Raw genomic sequence first — 16648 nt, 5'->3', positions numbered from 1 at the left:
TTCCCTTAAAGCTCTTTTCATACTTGAAAGGTAGCTGAAAGAGTGATTCTGAGTATATATAAGTTTCAGTGTTACTCAGTTTTGGACTGAAATCTGAGTTCTGGTGTTTATTATGTGATTTTGTGCAGGTGATTTGGTCTCAGTTTTCTTACCTGTAAGGGAGCTGCTCAAACAATTTAACAACTGTTGTAGCCCAGGTGCTAATGGATCAGAACAAACATTGTGACCAAACAAAATAAAAGGCTTTGAATAACTGGTTTAGCTGTATCAGTGTGCATTAGTTGAAGACCAACACTGCTTATTTGTAAAATGGAATTGTAATTATGTGTCTTGCTGTTTGGGAGAAATAAATATAGAAATGTCTGTTTATAAAAGGCATTTGTTATAGAACTTATGGCAGAGCAAGCACTGGATAAATGGTATTTATTATGACTATTATTTATTGAAAGTTTGGGAAACACTAATATATTCAGTAAGCTTCTCCCAGATGCTCTCTTGTCTCTCTGAGTTCCATTCCATCTGATGTTGTCAATGAGTACTCCATTCTCTGAATTTCTATAACACTTTTAAAAGTCACCAAGATAACATTTCTCACATTTTTGTTGTATTTAATGGTAGAAGAAGGAGCGATATTCAAAATGTCATAACAGAAGCTGTCTGTATTGCCAGGCCTTTGGTTGCTGGGTCTTAAGGATATCTGGTAAGTCTCAGAGAGACTTAACACCCTTTTTTTCCCAGGTGGGACACACAGGGTCTTATAGCATTGACTGTTTATCAAGTGGTACAGACTTATTTTTATATTTGGCAACCTTTGGGGACCCACTGATGGGCTGTGGTAGAATTCAAGCTCTTAGTATGATTTATGTCTCCCTCGCTAAGACTCCTTTGTGCTGGAAACTTTGTGTGGTGTGGATTCTCAATCAATGTTCATTTGAGAAGGGTTACAAGCTCACATACTCACAAAAGATGTTGTTGAGGGAGAGGATAACACTTTTAAAGGAGGGAAAGCTTGAAAAGAAAGTGTCTACAAAAATAATAGAGAATAATGAGAATATTTGAGCCTTAGGGCAGGAGGAAACAATCAGTGAAGATATGCTGACAGTAAGCTTTTAAAGCAAAGGTTAAAAAGTAAGCTAAGCTATGGAACCCAACCTAGGTGTCCTTCACTAGATGAATGAATAAAGAAAATATGGTGTATCTATACGCAAAGGAATATTACTCAGCCATCAAAAATGACTTTATGACTTTTGCTGGTAAATGGATCTGGAGACTATCATGCTAAGGGAAATAAGCCAATCCCCCCAAAAAACGAAAGGCCAAATGTTCTCTCTGATATGTCACCAAGGCAAATTTAGACTGGAAAGTAGAAGGCTTTATTAAAGGGCACCAGAAAAGACTTCTCCCCAGAGGAAGAAAGTCTTCCCTTTTTTATAGCTAAGGTCTTCTTTCAGCTTTCCCACATTCATATCTTTTGTTTCCCTTTATCTTTCAGTGATAGGATGCAGGTGGGAAGGCCCAAAAGGTGGGAGATAGGTGGGCTGGAGGAGTAATCTGGGCAGGAAGGGCCTGGCTTTTGGATTAGCATCTCCCTGTTTGCTGGGAGCTGCTTCATTAACAATTCCTTAGGATGTGTTCCAGGGCTTGGAGACATTAACATTTCAATTTCCCCAAGTGCTGCTCTGGTTTCTTCTACTCCATTCTCTATAATGCCCTCCATTTTATTTATCTTACTTGATATTAGACCCAATTTACCTAACTACACTAACTACCTATCTGTAAATCTGGCTTCACTAACAGACAATGGGGGTGGGGGAGAATAGAAGTTCAGTGGATTAGACAAAGAGGAATGAAGGGAAGGGAGAGGGGTTAAAAAAATGTAACAACAACAACAAAAACAATAAAAATGAGATAAAAGGACTCACACTTCTGTGGTCATAGTTGGTTTGTAAAGCATTTGACACAATCATCTTCTAGAGTTATAGGGAAGAAGAACTAGAGAATAAAAATTTAAAGACAGTAGGTATGTAGTGTTTTGAAGAATCTTAACTAAAACATGAAAGAATTTATGAGATATTTTAAAAGTCTAAGGTGATGATGCTAATAATTTCCTCATAATGTAATATGGACTGTGATGCAAGTAATATTTTAACTGAAGAAAATATACATGACATGAAATTATAGAGATGGAGAACAGACTAATGGTTTGCAGAGGTTACAGAGTAGACTGGAGATAGAAAGATAGGGATTGACTGTGGCTATAAATGGTAAAATCTGAATAAGTTCTATAGATTTTTCCAATGTCAATTTCTTATTTTAGTATAGTTATTAAAAAATGTTACCATTGGAGAATATGGGTCAAAGGACTCACAGGACCAGTTCTTACATTTTTTTTTTTTCAAATTTCCTGCCAACTTATAATTATTTCAAAGTAAAAAAAAAGGAAAGTTTTAAAAATATTACATACTTGGGGCTGGAGTTGTAGCTCAGCGGTAGAATGCTTGCTGAGCACATGTGAGGCTCTGGGTTTGATTCTCAGCACCACATATAAATGAGTAAATAAAATAAAGGTCTATCAACAACTAAATTTTTTTAAAATACTGCATACTTGCAAATCTACATAAAGTTTGTATAACTTTAGAAATTAGGTATTCATCTTCATAACTCTGCTCTGTCTCATAGCATTTCCTCTGCCTTCCAATACGTAAATTCTACCTGTCTTTTTAAGACATCTTCCAGGCAGCTTGACCTAATTTATTGTTTCCTTGTTCTCTTATTGACCTACTTGATATAATTTCAGTCTAACCAGAAAATTACCGAACGTGTTTCTCTTCTTCTCCTACTTGGAAGGTTGTGTGGCTCACAACCTGTAATGAAGAGCTCATTACTGGTGCAGGAGCTCCCTTCAGGAATTGCTTCATTTGAAATCTATAGCCATGTCCCTTTCTTAGAGTGGCCAAAATCCAACAACTAATTAGCGTGGGACATATAAGTCCCCCATATTGTGTCATCTCAGGACATCTTAATAAGTTTGTTGCTGCTGTTGGCCGGTGATGAGTCCTTGCTTCCCCAGTGTTGAAGAATAACACCAGAGAAGCACGCAGAGGCAAGGTCAGAGTAGAAATTAGAAGTTTATTAAAGGACAGCAGAAAAGACTTCTCCCGGAGGAAGAAGGGGACCCAAGAGGTGGAATCCGTGGAAGTGCGGGTTGTCTTCCCTTTTTATAGTTCTTTCAGTGATGGAATGTAGGTTGGAAGGCCCGAGGAGTGGGACACAGGTGGGCCAAAGAAGTAATCTGGGCAGGAAGGACTTCATTATCACTTCTTTGGGATGGGCTATCTTCAAATCTGCTGGGGCTGTTCATTAACATTTCTTTGGGATGGACTTTGGGCCTAGGGGCTTTTCTGGGACTTCATTAACATTCCATGAGTTGTCCTGCGTTTCCAGGAATCATTGTCAGCATGGCCTCCATTTAGATCTTATTCAATATTAGACCCGATTTACCTAACTACACTGACTGCCTAATTTTAAATCTGGCTTCATTCCCCCCTCTAATTTTGGGAACTCCTTATTGCTGTAAGGAAAGCCTGGCTTCTTCAGGCTGAAAAGGGACGATGTGGGGCAAGCAGTTTGGAGTCCCCCTTTAAAAATTGGGTCTATCGAATGGTCCATGATAGAAGTTTGATTGAGAAGTAATAGGCTGGAAGGCCATTTGAGTGATGGGTGGTCTATAAGAGAAACAAGAATTCATTAGTACTGGAACCAGATTAATGCAGCAATAAATGCCACAGCACAGGAATATGCCAATGAGTATGATGACAAAGACAAAGACTAACACTGTTTTCCACCAGGAAGTACCAGATAACCAGGAGCTAAGATATTGTTTCCATGAAAAAGTTGCTGAGGACATGGCTTCTATCTGAGCATGTAATCTTTAAGGATATTTGTCACATTGCCAGAATTGTTAGGGATGTAAACACAACATTTAACTTTTAGGGTTACAGATGTCCTTCCCCTTAAGATACACTTTAATAATTTAATGTCATCTGATCTTGCAAAATCCTTTTATTAGTATGACCTCTGTGTCTAATAGAGAGACCTTTAATTCTGTATTAGGACTGGATAATCATACTAGTAAACACCAAGCCTACCTGTGTAGGTTAGAAATAAAGGCCTTAAACTAAAAACTACTCTGGCAGTTCTTTTTAATAGTTATCAGGCATTTCTGTCTGAGAATCTCCTTTGTAGCCTCCAGTTTACTTATTTTTGGAAGTTACATTTAACTATTATTGTTATTTAAAATGCCCAGGAATAGCTGTGTTTTGGTTTTAACCATCTTTGCTAAGTGTTTAAGATGAAGCAAGTCAAACTGACTTTTGTTTTTATCTATTGTTAACAGCTGAGTTTCCATGGGAATCATGGGGGAACTTTACAGCAGCTTCTCAGTTCCGCTAGTGCCATTTGCGCTAGGATGGGTCCAGGCCTTGCTTGACCATGTGGCTTCCCTTGGAAGCATCAGGGATATCTCCCTTCTTTGATGACCCTCCTCTTCATAGCAAATGCACTGATTGGCTTTCTGTTCTCCAGTGGTCTCATTAATCTCCCTGATCGGGAGGTTATGTGGCCCAGAGTTGCAAAGCTCTTTGGAGAAGTCCCCTGTTCCCTGGATTCAGACTTGTAAGACTGGAAAATGCTGCAGCACACGACACAGATTACCAAAGAGGTCTCTTTTTATTACAAAAGGCTGTGTGTCTATATAGGTCTAAGAGAGGTAGCAGGGGCTGAGGTAGATAACAGGTCGCCCGTTTATTGGCAAGCTCTTCCATATGTCAGTTCGGGGGCCCAGGAAGTTAATTCTAATTGGGGCTAAGGCTTCCTACCAGCAGGGTTTGAACATTGGCGCCGGCGGGAACGTTTCGCGCCAGTGAAAGAAACAAAGAGGAGAAGGAGGGTTGTTAGACGCCATGCTGGGGTTTTTCTCTGGGGTGCGGCTGCCGTTATGTTTTCCCAACAAGACTGACTCAGAGGGCAAGAGCCAAACATTGGTTTTCTTGGCCCTTTTAACTTAACTTTAATTTTAAAACTTAATCTTAAACATCCAGCAAATAAGTTTCAACAGCCTTATATTAAGAGTACTGGGCTTTAATGTCTACCTCTCTATCCTGTATGTGATAACTCATTATCTTAAATTAACCCAGGTTGTGAGTTCTTAAAGCAGTACCTCTGCAAAACATTAACAGGCAATCTTTAGACCATTTATAAGAAAACTACAAAATAAAATTAACAAGAGAAAAAACATATTTAGTTCATGTAATAGCTACCTTGGATTTTGGTGGAGTTATACATTATAATCCCCTGTTTGAGATCCTAGTAATCGTGACAAAAACCAACTTTTGGACACAACTTTAAATGTACTGAAATCTGGCCTACTTCTTTCATAGTCATTTTTACATGTAGTGAGATGGGACATAGAGCCTTATCTCAGGTAAGGCGAGGTTCTTCATAAATCTTAAGTACTATAGTTCTGAAGCTGATCTTTGCTTTTTAGACATCATTTTATAAAGCCTACATAAATTGTTGCTCAAGTTTACATGAATATTAGCTAACACAATATAATATCACACCTAAAACATGAATCAAAGAAAGGCTGAAAGCTTTTGACCTTTTGTAGAAAAGTAGCAAAGTACTTTTGTGTTTTGCAATAAAACCTTTACGCAGATTAGGCTCTCATTAATTTAAAAATAATTTAAATTGTATCTTAGTATAAAAAGTAACATAGAACTTTACATGTCTTATTGATAACAAGTCCAGTTATAGAACACAAATGATATAAATAAATCTCCAACATGTTTTTTTTTTTTAAGCCTAAAATTAATGAAGCCAGATTTAAAATTAGGTAGTCAGTGTAGTTAGGTAAATCGGGTCTAATATCGAGTGAAATCTAAAATGGAGGCCGTGCGGAGAATGACTCGGGAAAACACAGGACAACTCATGGAATGTTAATGAAGTCCCCAAAGGCCCTAGGCCAAAGTCCACCTCAAAGAAATGTTAATGAACAGTCCCCAGCAAAAAGGTGCTGACTCAGAAGTCCTTCCTGACCAGATTACTTTTTGGCCCACCTGTGTCCCACCCCTCGGGCCTTCCAACCCACATTCCATCACCAAACCTATAAAAAGGGGAACACATTTGCCTGCCAACTGGATTCCACCTCTTGGGTCCCCTTCTTCCTCCAGGAGAAGTCTTTTCTGCTGTCCTTTAATAAACTTCTAATTTCTACTCTGACCTTGCCTCGGCGTGCTCTCTGGTGTTATTCTTCAACATTGGGGAAGCAAGGACTCGTCACCGGTCAACAGCGGTAACATTACCATACAACTTTAGAACACCAGCTTGATATAATGCTCTTTTAAAACTTCTACCTTACAGACTTGTATACCTGGAAGATATGAACACATTAATAGCACCACAATTACACTGATGTTTTTATATCAACCAAGTTTAGCTTTTAAAGAAATTACATAGCACAATTCTCTAAAACAACAGTACTTGTTTAACCAGCTGTTTAATTTCTTTAATATTACTTGCTCAAAAACTTACACATATAACCAACTTACACAGACCTTCTTTATCACTTACTTAAACCCTCTTATTAACTTAATCACATAGACTCTTATCCAGAAACACATTTTTCTTTTATTAAATCCATACCTAGAACCTTTTAAATTTCTCTTTTCCATCTGTTAATGTAAATATTTTGAAACAACACTTGTAAATTTCTGAATTTAGGCAGATTATTTTATAGACATCAACATTTTATTAGGGTCTTTTTTGAACACCTAGAAAAATTTATAAACTTAATTTAATTTTCTTTTTTTTTAATTTTGTATTTTATTTATTTATTTATTTTTAAAAATTTTTATTGTTGGTTGTTCTATAAGCTTAATTTTAAAGATGTCTTTACTTTCATCTATTTACCAAATTTAAATTGAACCATTTGAATCACGTGAATCAAAGATATTTGGATCCATTTTTTAATTTTTCATGAGCGCTCCTCATATATCTGCCAATTATCATATCACTGCATGATATATGGACATACACACATACAGACATACAACACATAACACAAGTGTAACACATAACACAATAGTAAAGGTCTTGTAGCTTTTCTCAGGTGAAATCTCCATTGCAATGTTTAAAAACTCCACAGCTGATCAAAAATAGAACTTATCAGAAAAACAGTAACTTGTCTGTAGGATCAAAATCATGAGCTCAAAAAAATACAGAATCTAAGAAAAAGCAAGAGTCCTAGAAAAATGACTGGCCAGTAATTAGTAAATGCCACACAATTTACTTTTTGGTTTAAACTAGTTTGAGTTCAGGTAAAGGACACCTTTACTTTTTTTCCTTGGGCCTCAGGTCAGTCTCCTACTGAGCTAGCAGGCTTCCCATTTGCATTTCAATTTAAATCCTGCCTGAGGTCTGGAAGGAGCAAGAAAAACTGGAATTCCAAGGAGAAGCCTCATGCCTAAGGCATTTTAACCATAAGTCACAATTTTCAGGTTTGGATGTTGAAAATTATGATACAAGTTTAAGATATAATTCGCAAAATTTTATACCTTTATATCTTCCTACACTAGAAAAACTTGCTCACACAAAACTGAAAATAGGATCTCTACCATCAGAAGAAATTTCTTTAGGATCATTAAGCCACTTTCTTTGTTCTGAATTCCTAAGGTATTAAGTTACATTAAATCATCTGAAAAAATTTTAAAAGAGAACCACACACTACCATGTATATCCAAAATTAAGCTTTAAAAATTTTCAAGACTGTTCCTATTTAATGTCATTTTAATAAGCCAGACCAGCATCCCAATCCAACACTTTTCTTTCCTAAATCTTACACACTGAGGGGAACAGATACCATATCATAATTTACTATCCTTGCCCAAGTTAATGCACTGGTACACATAGTGAAATCTTCTCAGGCTACCCAGTTCAAAATTGATGAAAAAATAAAACTAAATGATTGGGAGTTACTTGCCAACTTGGAAGTAGAGTTCTTTAATTTTCCATCTTAAGTATTTAAGTTTTCTAGCATGAACTATCTGAAATCACAAACTAAACAATTACCTAAACCCAACTTTTAACTGTAAGATTGTGCAATGCTTCAAAAACCCATGAATGAGGAAGTTCCCCAAAGCAAAATGGCTTTAGCAGCTGCTGGGAGTCCCTCAGTCTCTCCTTTTACTTACAGGATTAGCTACTTTGGTTAGGTCCAATCCCAGGCAATCTGGCATATCTCCTAACTTTCCAGTAGAGTCAGTTTTTATCTGCCTTAGGTCTTGAAGGGGGAAGGGGGTATGTACTTTGATCGGCCCAAATTCTCCTTCTGGCATCTCCTGGAGAGGTAATATATTTGGTTTGCCTGTTGGGGCAGATGCAGAGAGGCCAGAAGATGGAGATTTTGTGTGTCCTCCTGATTTTTTCCTCAGTGAGTTCCCAATATTTTCTCTCTTCATGGCAGATATCATAGCTAAGTCTGCTTTACACTGTTGGCATAATTTAGGATTTTCCCTTAGAGCAAAAAAACCTGAACATACGGCACCTCACACCATTTCCCTTCCTTTTTGCAAATTTTATCAAGCTGTAAAATTGTATTAAAATTGATATTTCCCTCTGGTGGCCAGGTTTCTCCATCAGAGAGTTTGTATTGAGGCCAGACCAAGAAAATGAGGCGCTTTTTCTTGAGCGTCTGAGGGTCAAATCTATCCCAATTTTTCAATACGCAGGCTAGAGGTGCACCTGGGGTATTGGAGAGAGAGAAGCTCCCATCTGAGTGAGAAAACAGGACTCAGGCGCCCGCGCCGGAGAAAACTGTTCTCATTAGGGACGTCTCCCTAAGCTTGAGCTTCCTAAACGGTCCAGAAAACCCGTCTCTCACCTTGCTTTGCCAAGGGGTTTCTGGTCCCCTTTAGCAAAGTGCTAGGGTCTCAATTTGCCCTGTGCCAGAGACCCTGGGAGGATTCAGACTTAAGGGCATTACTGCTTATCCTCCCGACCACTAAAAACCCATTGCAAAGGAGAAACATGCACTCTTTTTTGTCTTTGCTCTGTAGACTAAAGGAACCGCCTAAGGGTTAAGGGATATCTACTGGTTGTAAGGTAGTTCTTTCTATCAGAGAGATTACCAGAGGAGTTGATTCTAAAAATGCCTCTCTAGCAGCTTAAGGAGAACACAGCACATTTTAAACATTGGAGTGGTAAAACAGACTAGTGAAAGTTACCTATGCACCTTAGGGAACCTGGGCAGATTTTACTAATTATCCCATGCCTTTCTCTCAGTCCTACAACCTGAATTGCTAAAATTTCTGACCTGCGAAGGAAGGGGAGCATCCAGGAGGGAATGGATGTGGGGTTGGGAGTGTTGCATAGCCCATATGGAAGCAAATGTAATTGGGGCTTTCCCTCAGTGCCATTCATCTACCTATCACCCTAGATACCCTTGAGGGCTGTCGGGAGGGGGCTCAAGAGAAAGGAACTTTAGGAATATGTCTGAGTGTAGCCTGCAGTTGTTCCAAACTCCTTCCTTCACTTCCACGCATCCAAGGCAGATCGGGATTTGGGACACTGTGTACTCACGCCAATTGCTCTCCGGGCCCAGACAGAAAAGTTGGAAGCGGCTTTGACAGAACCCAACATGCCTGCTCTGTATTGAACAGGTGATTGAGAGCTGCCTAGGCTGGGAAACCTCTCACCCGAGTCTTGAAGAGTGGCGGCTGCACTAATTGCATTTAAGTAGCTGTCGGGTGCCCACTTTACCCTCCAGAAAGAAAGAGAGAGAAAGATGCACCTCAAACAGACATGGGGTGCGTGGAGAGGCGCTTACCTTGGTGTAGGTGTAGAATCTTGGTGGAACCTCCAATATGTTACCGCTGTTGGCCGGTGACGAGTCCTTGCTTCCCCGATGTTGAAGAATAACACCAGAGAAGCACGCCGAGGTGTCAGGGGCTAGAAGGAAATTCTCCTTCAAAGAATAGCCTGACACTTACAAGAAACAGCCCCCTGGGAGACATCCTGCCTGGGAGACACCCTGCAGCCATCTATCTCCCTGAAACATCCTGCGGTTATCTCACCTTGTGCAGACATCCAGCAACTGCCGATAAGAGAGCTTCCCCATCCCCAGCATATAAATACCCCTGTGTGAACAATAAAAGTTTGCAGCTTGATCAGAACTCCTGTCTTGCTGTCATCCTTCTGTGTCTCTTGTCCCTTCATTCCTCCCCACCTAGGTTCGCTGCCCACGTTGATGTGTCCTGCCGGACGGGACATTTGGCGCCCAGTGTGGGGCTCGAGCCTTTGACTGAGGGGGAACGCCGTCCTCCGGGAAGACTTGGCCAAGCGGGAGCGCGAGATCGCCTCGGCAGACACGACCGAGAGACAGATCCAGGAGGAGAGTGAGGACGACGCAAGGTGAGTGACCCACCATGGGACAAGCAGTTTCGTCACATGAGTTGTTTTTGTCAGGCCTCAAGGAGGCCCTCAAGACATGGGGGGCACATGTTAAGAAAAAGGACTTAAAATTATTCTTTTCATACATAGGAGAATTGTGTCCATGGTTTCCCCTTGAAGGGACCATTGATGGTAAAAGATGGCTTAGAGTAGGAGACTTATTATGAAGATTATTATTATTATTATTATTATGAATGCTTTGGCCCAGAAAAGGTGCCTGTTCCCACCTTTTCTTACTGGAACCTAATTAATTCAGAAAAAAAAAAAAAGCTTAAAAAAAAAAAAAAGAGAGATATTTTTTGGCCTTTATGTTCTAGAAGTTTGCACTAGGAGAGTGAGAAAATGTGATGTTTACCTGGAGAGAAATAAGTTTCAATTTTCTACTGTTTTTGTCAATACTCAGAAAGTATGTACAGACCTTTTTACTACATGATTGTCCTATGAATCAAAATGGCTGTAACTCAGCCGCTGGGGACAAGAGACTTTAGCCGCTGCTGCTTGCTGCTAGCTATGAGGTCCTAGCCCCTGCTGCCAGCAGTGCTTTTAACCCTTGAATTACTTGACCTAAATGCCAAACACAGACTAACTTAAGATCTGATGGTAATGCTAGCGTTTGCTGCTAAAAAACCTTTGGAGCACCCACGTGCCACAGAAAAAAATGCAGGATGTACACGAGCTGCAACCGCAGGTCGCAGAGACAGAACAAGCTGCTACCTCAGTAAGATCTTGGCCAGGCGGGGGAAAATGCAGACAAAATCAATCAAAATGCAATCAGCTAGGAAAACTTTTGCCCCGAAAATGGGCAGCGGACTCAATGTTGTTTGCATCACCATGGTAACCATGGGGTGCCTGGCCAGAAGAGCGGGCTTCCTGGTCCCACCTCCCACACTTTCGCGGGCTTCCCATTGGTTCTTCCACAGTCACTCAGACGGGACTTCTAGTCCCGCCTTCCAGCCACTAACCTGTACTACTGTGTTTCAGATTTCTACCGGAGCTGTTCAGAGCCTGTATTTTTAAGAATGCCTACCTGTAAATGCTAACGAAAGATATCTTTTTCAGACAAAATTTAATTCCACAGCTTTCTATGTTGCAGCCCTAAATTTAAGTTAGTTCTGAGTTAAATAACCTGACTTTTCTCTATAGTTGTGTTACTAAATAATGTTCTATTGATGAGAGATCAAACATGCTTCTTTATATTTTACTTTTAATTTTGGAGGTTATGAGGATGCATTTGCTCGCCACAGGAACAAAGCCGGCAATGTTCCTGTGATGACCAAAAAATCCTTATTCTCATTCCTAACTATAAAAAATAAATATGTATACTCAACAAGGATTTTATTTCAGTTACATCAAGTGACGTCACATAGAAGAGTGCACTCCTAGTTAAAAATAAATTAAAATGGATCCAAATATTTTAAGACCACGTGGTTACATAAAATTAATACAATTATAAGTTATGTTCTTATTCTTAATATATATATTTTTAAGATATTTAGATAACCTATATTTGTTAATCTATAAAATGATTAGCACATGCCTAATTGATTAGTTAATATATATTTGCCTAATTGTTTTTCTTCAACAGAAAACCCATTATTTATGTTTTGTATTTACATTTATCAGATACTCTGCCTTTTCAGTTACAGATATTTGAGATAAATGTGTTTACTATAAATTTGCTTTTAAGTGAAAATACAATCTTCAAGTAGTTTCTAATTCTCAAAGTTACTGTTCAAACTCATAAGATGATAATTATAATTATGTCTACAAAATATCTAAGGATTTTAACTATATTTTCATTGATATTTCTTATCAAAGTACAATAATTTGTTTATAGATTCTAAGGTTTTCAGAAATTGTTCCAAGTATAACAAAAAAAAAAAAAAAAAAAAAAAATTCTAAAAGAAAAGGATGCTTCAACAAAGAAAAAGCACACATGGATCCTAAAAAGAAAGAAATCATCTTTGGGTAAAACAAGGTCTTTATATTCATATTTCAATGATAAAAGTATTTTCCTAAGTAAAAAAGATTTTTATATTGTTATCTAAACAGACGATGTAAAAAGTTAGAAAGATTAAAAAAGAGATTTATATATACTAAACTGACTATAATTAATTTAAGGGTATTTCAGGCTATTTTTCCTAGTTTAACTATACTAATGTGAGCTAAGATTTTTGTCCATATTTTGACATGATAAACAACCTATTAAAATGTAAGTTTATTTCTTTAAAGTAAGATCCTTATTGCCTAATAATTCTTACTGTTTAAGACAAAGATTAGTTTTGGTAAATAAATTCACATTGTTGATTAAACATTAAGTATATTGAACTACTAACTTAAATCCGATTTTAACAATTGTCCTTAGAGACTAAAATCAATTGATTCTAAGACACTGAGATACTAATTTTTACATATTTTGTTTGTTAGATAATCATAAAATTAAAAAAAAAAAAAAAACCAAACACAACATTTTATTAAGATTAAGGTTCTCCAAATTAAAGTTATATATTAATTTTAAACAATAAAGGTTACAAACTTAAAAAAAATTCATTGATATTATATAAGTTCTCTGACTAGATCTATTGTCCATAAAAAATACAGTAAGATTTATATACTGCTCCCTACACAGGAAATAACCTTAATCATATTTTTTAAAGACAATTAAGAGATACCTATTTAAAGGATAATATTCTAAAATACAGAGATTTTGGGATCGCCTTAACCATGCATTATTTGCCCTTAATTTTCTTACCCTAGATAGTGAAGGCCATTCGGCCACAAACAGACACTGGCATCCCTAGTCCAATTCTGTTCGCCCACCTGTTATGTGGCGCGATCCCCTTACAAATAAATGGAAAGGCCCAGATCCTGTCCTCATCTGGGGACGAGGCTCAGCTTGTGTTTTGGACCAAGAGCAAGCACCCCCAAGATGGTTACCAGAACACCTGGTTAAACAGGTTAATGACTTACCTCAACCCAGGGACGGAGGCCCTCCCCCTGAGGACAAATTTTCCTCTTTTGCAGATGCAGCCAACAATCTGTGTGAGGATCCTGCTTAAGGCACTTCTGCTGAACAGGTTTGTATACGGAGGCCTTAGCCCTCCACCTTCCAACATCAGGGAGTACCTTTTTGGCCCCCCCTGCGAATGCAGGGGAGGATCTTGGACTCAGGCTCCCACTAGTTGGACCCAGATTGCTGACTGCGTGACTAAGGTGGCTTACCTCCATGCCGAGGTTGAGTTCATCAGCCTAAATGGGTATGTGTTAACAAGCCAAAGATTATTCCCCCCAGTACAAGTAAAGCTCTCCAAAATTGTTCTGCAACTTGTATGCATACCCAGGCGATGCATGTCTCTTGTTATGCGTCAGCCTCAATTTGTGTTAACAAGCAGGGAGAACAATTTTTTGAAGCCACCCTAACTAAAACTCATGCAGCAGAGGGGACCACTATTCATTATACCCCCCTCCTCTTTGACCGGGGAGGAGAAGGCATATATACCAAGTTACAGTCAGCTGGGTGCCAAGGCACTGTTGGTAAACCCTCCTGCTGGCCCATTAAGGCCCCTACAGGGGTCTCTGATGGTGGAGGACCCACTGATGCTGTCAAGCATCTTCAGATAATCAAACTTTTGAAACCCCAAATCCCTGAGCTCACATATCATCCCTTAATGCTGCCTAAATCCCAGCTCCCAGATTTAGATACCAATACATTAGATATTTTGGAAACTACCTTCTCCTTGCTTAATAATTCCAACCCCACCCTTGCTGGTGATTGCTGGCTCTGCATGACAACAGGGGCAATCATGCCTATGGCAGTTCCTATTAATTCTATCATAGACAATGATAATACATGCCAACCTGGATTTCCTTTTAAAGTACAGCCTATAGGCACTTTTACATCATGTCTTTTAGGCGCGATGCAGAATAATACCTATGATATTGATGTTGGAGTTACTTCCTTTGGAAATTGCTCAACAGTAAAAAATTATTCCTCACCCACCCCATCTCTTTGTCCCCCCAATGGCACAGTTTTTATGTGTGGAGGAAACTCAGCCTTCCCCAGGCTTCCAGCGAATTGGACTGGTGGCTGTGTTCTTGCCTTATTACTCCCTGATATAACCATTGTCCCAGGAGATGAACCTCTACCCATTCCTAGCCTAGACACCTTAGTCAAAAGACACAGGCGGGCAATACAGGCCTTACCACTCCTTGCCAGCCTTGGAATAACAGCTGCTGTGGGCACAGGTACAGCTGGCTTAGGCACGGCTATACACTCTTACCGTCGCCTATCTCAACAACTTATAGATGATGTACAAACTCTATCAGGAACTATTAAAGATTTACAGGACCAAATAGACTCCCTGGCAGAAGTGGTCCTTCAAAACAGACGAGGCTTAGATTTGCTGACAGCTAACCAGGGAGGTATTTGCTTGGCCTTAGGGGAAAGATGCTGCTTTTATGCCAATAAATCAGGCATAGTACGCACTAAAATTAAGCAGCTTCAAGAAGATCTAGAAAAGAGAAGAAGGGAACTATTTGAAAATCCCCTCTGGACTGGGCTTAATGGATTTTTACCCTACCTTCTTCCCTTATTAGGCCCTTTGTTGGGTTTGCTTTTAATGGTGTCCATAGGACCCTGCATTATAAACAGGCTGGTACAATTTATTAAAGAACAGATTAATATTTTGGCCTCTAAGCCCATACAGGTCCACTATCACCGTTTGGAGATGGAAGACCGCGCTGCCAACATTTAAAAGGATGTTCTACCCTTCTTTCAGGCTTATTTCTTAAGTTTACATCCCCACAGATCTCTCTTATATAAAAGTATAAGTAACAGCTCTGACCAACCATCTTCTGCCCTTGCCATAAGGGTTCGCTCCTCCATGGGCCCCTCCGCTTGGGGGAGGACGCACCCATGGAGTGAGGATGTTAGGCCATAATGACGGAGAGTGCAGGAAGGACTGCAGGAGGATGGATCCACGGATCCCAAAACCCAAGACCTCTGAGTGACACGCTCTGGTGCATGGCGGTTGGCATGCTTCTCCCTCAAAACCGTCTCCTCCAAAAACATGCCAAGGCCACGAAATCTCCTAGTGAAGATGCTCGGTCGGATCAGGAGATATTCTAAGGCCTCCTAGAGGAACAGAGCCTCTATCACCCCCTAAAAACATGGCCAATAAGGTATGGTCAAATCTTTTATATAAGAAAGGGGGAAAATGTCAGGGGCTAGAAGGAAATTCTCCTTCAAAGAATAGCCTGACACTTACAAGAAACAGCCCCCTGGGAGACATCCTGCCTGGGAGACACCCTGCAGCCATCTATCTCCCTGAGACATCCTGCGGCCACCTATCTTCCTGAAACATCCTGCGGTTATCTCACCTTGTGCAGACATCCAGCAACTGCCGATAAGAGAGCTTCCCCATCCCCAGCATATAAATACCCCTGTGTGAACAATAAAAGTTTGCAGCTTGATCAGAACTCCTGTCTTGCTGTCATCCTTCTGTGTCTCTTGTCCCTTCATTCCTCCCCACCTAGGTTCGCTGCCCACGTTGATGTGTCCTGCCGGACGGGACACCGAGGCAAGGTCAGAGTAGAAATTAGAAGTTTATTAAAGGACAGCAGAAAAGACTTCTCCCGGAGGAAGAAGGGGACCCAAGAGGTGGAATCCGTGGAAGTGTGGGTTGTCTTCCCTTTTTATAGTTCTTTCAGTGATGGAATGTAGGTTGGAAGGCCCAAGGGGTGGGACACAGGTGGGCCAAAGAAGTAATCTGGGCAGGAAGGACTTCATTATCACTTCTTTGGGATGGGCTATCTTCAAATCTGCTGGGGCTGTTCATTAACATTTCTTTGGGATGGACTTTGGGCCTAGGGGCTTTTCTGGGACTTCATTAACATTCCATGAGTTGTCCTGCATTTCCGGAATCATTGTCAGCATGGCCTCCATTTTAGATCTTACTCGATATTAGACCCGATTTACCTAACTACACTGACTACCTAATTTTAAATCTGGCTTCAAGGTCATCTCATCTTTAAATGTTTGAGGGATCTGTGATAATTAACTCCTCTTTCATTCCTAATATTGTTAATGTGTGTTTTCTTTAATTCTTGATCAGTCTAGGTAGCAGTTCATGGATTTTGTTGA

At 39.7% G+C, this 16648-nt stretch overlaps 1 protein-coding gene across 1 annotated transcript in view; it reads right to left on the bottom strand.

The window, feature by feature from the left end:
• Blvra (biliverdin reductase A) overlaps window positions 1-10023 on the bottom strand; it is a 54692-nt gene extending 44669 nt beyond the window's left edge. The window contains exon 1 of the mRNA XM_027938324.2: window positions 9884-10023. The gene's annotated coding sequence lies outside the window, so the exon portion shown is untranslated. The remainder of the gene's footprint in view (window positions 1-9883) is intronic.
• Window positions 10024-16648: the final 6625 nt, after the last annotated feature.

Source organism: Marmota flaviventris, chromosome 1 (assembly GCF_047511675.1).
Source record: "Marmota flaviventris isolate mMarFla1 chromosome 1, mMarFla1.hap1, whole genome shotgun sequence".
NCBI lineage: Eukaryota > Metazoa > Chordata > Mammalia > Rodentia > Sciuridae > Marmota > Marmota flaviventris.
This window is presented reverse-complemented; position numbering and strand designations above follow the sequence as displayed.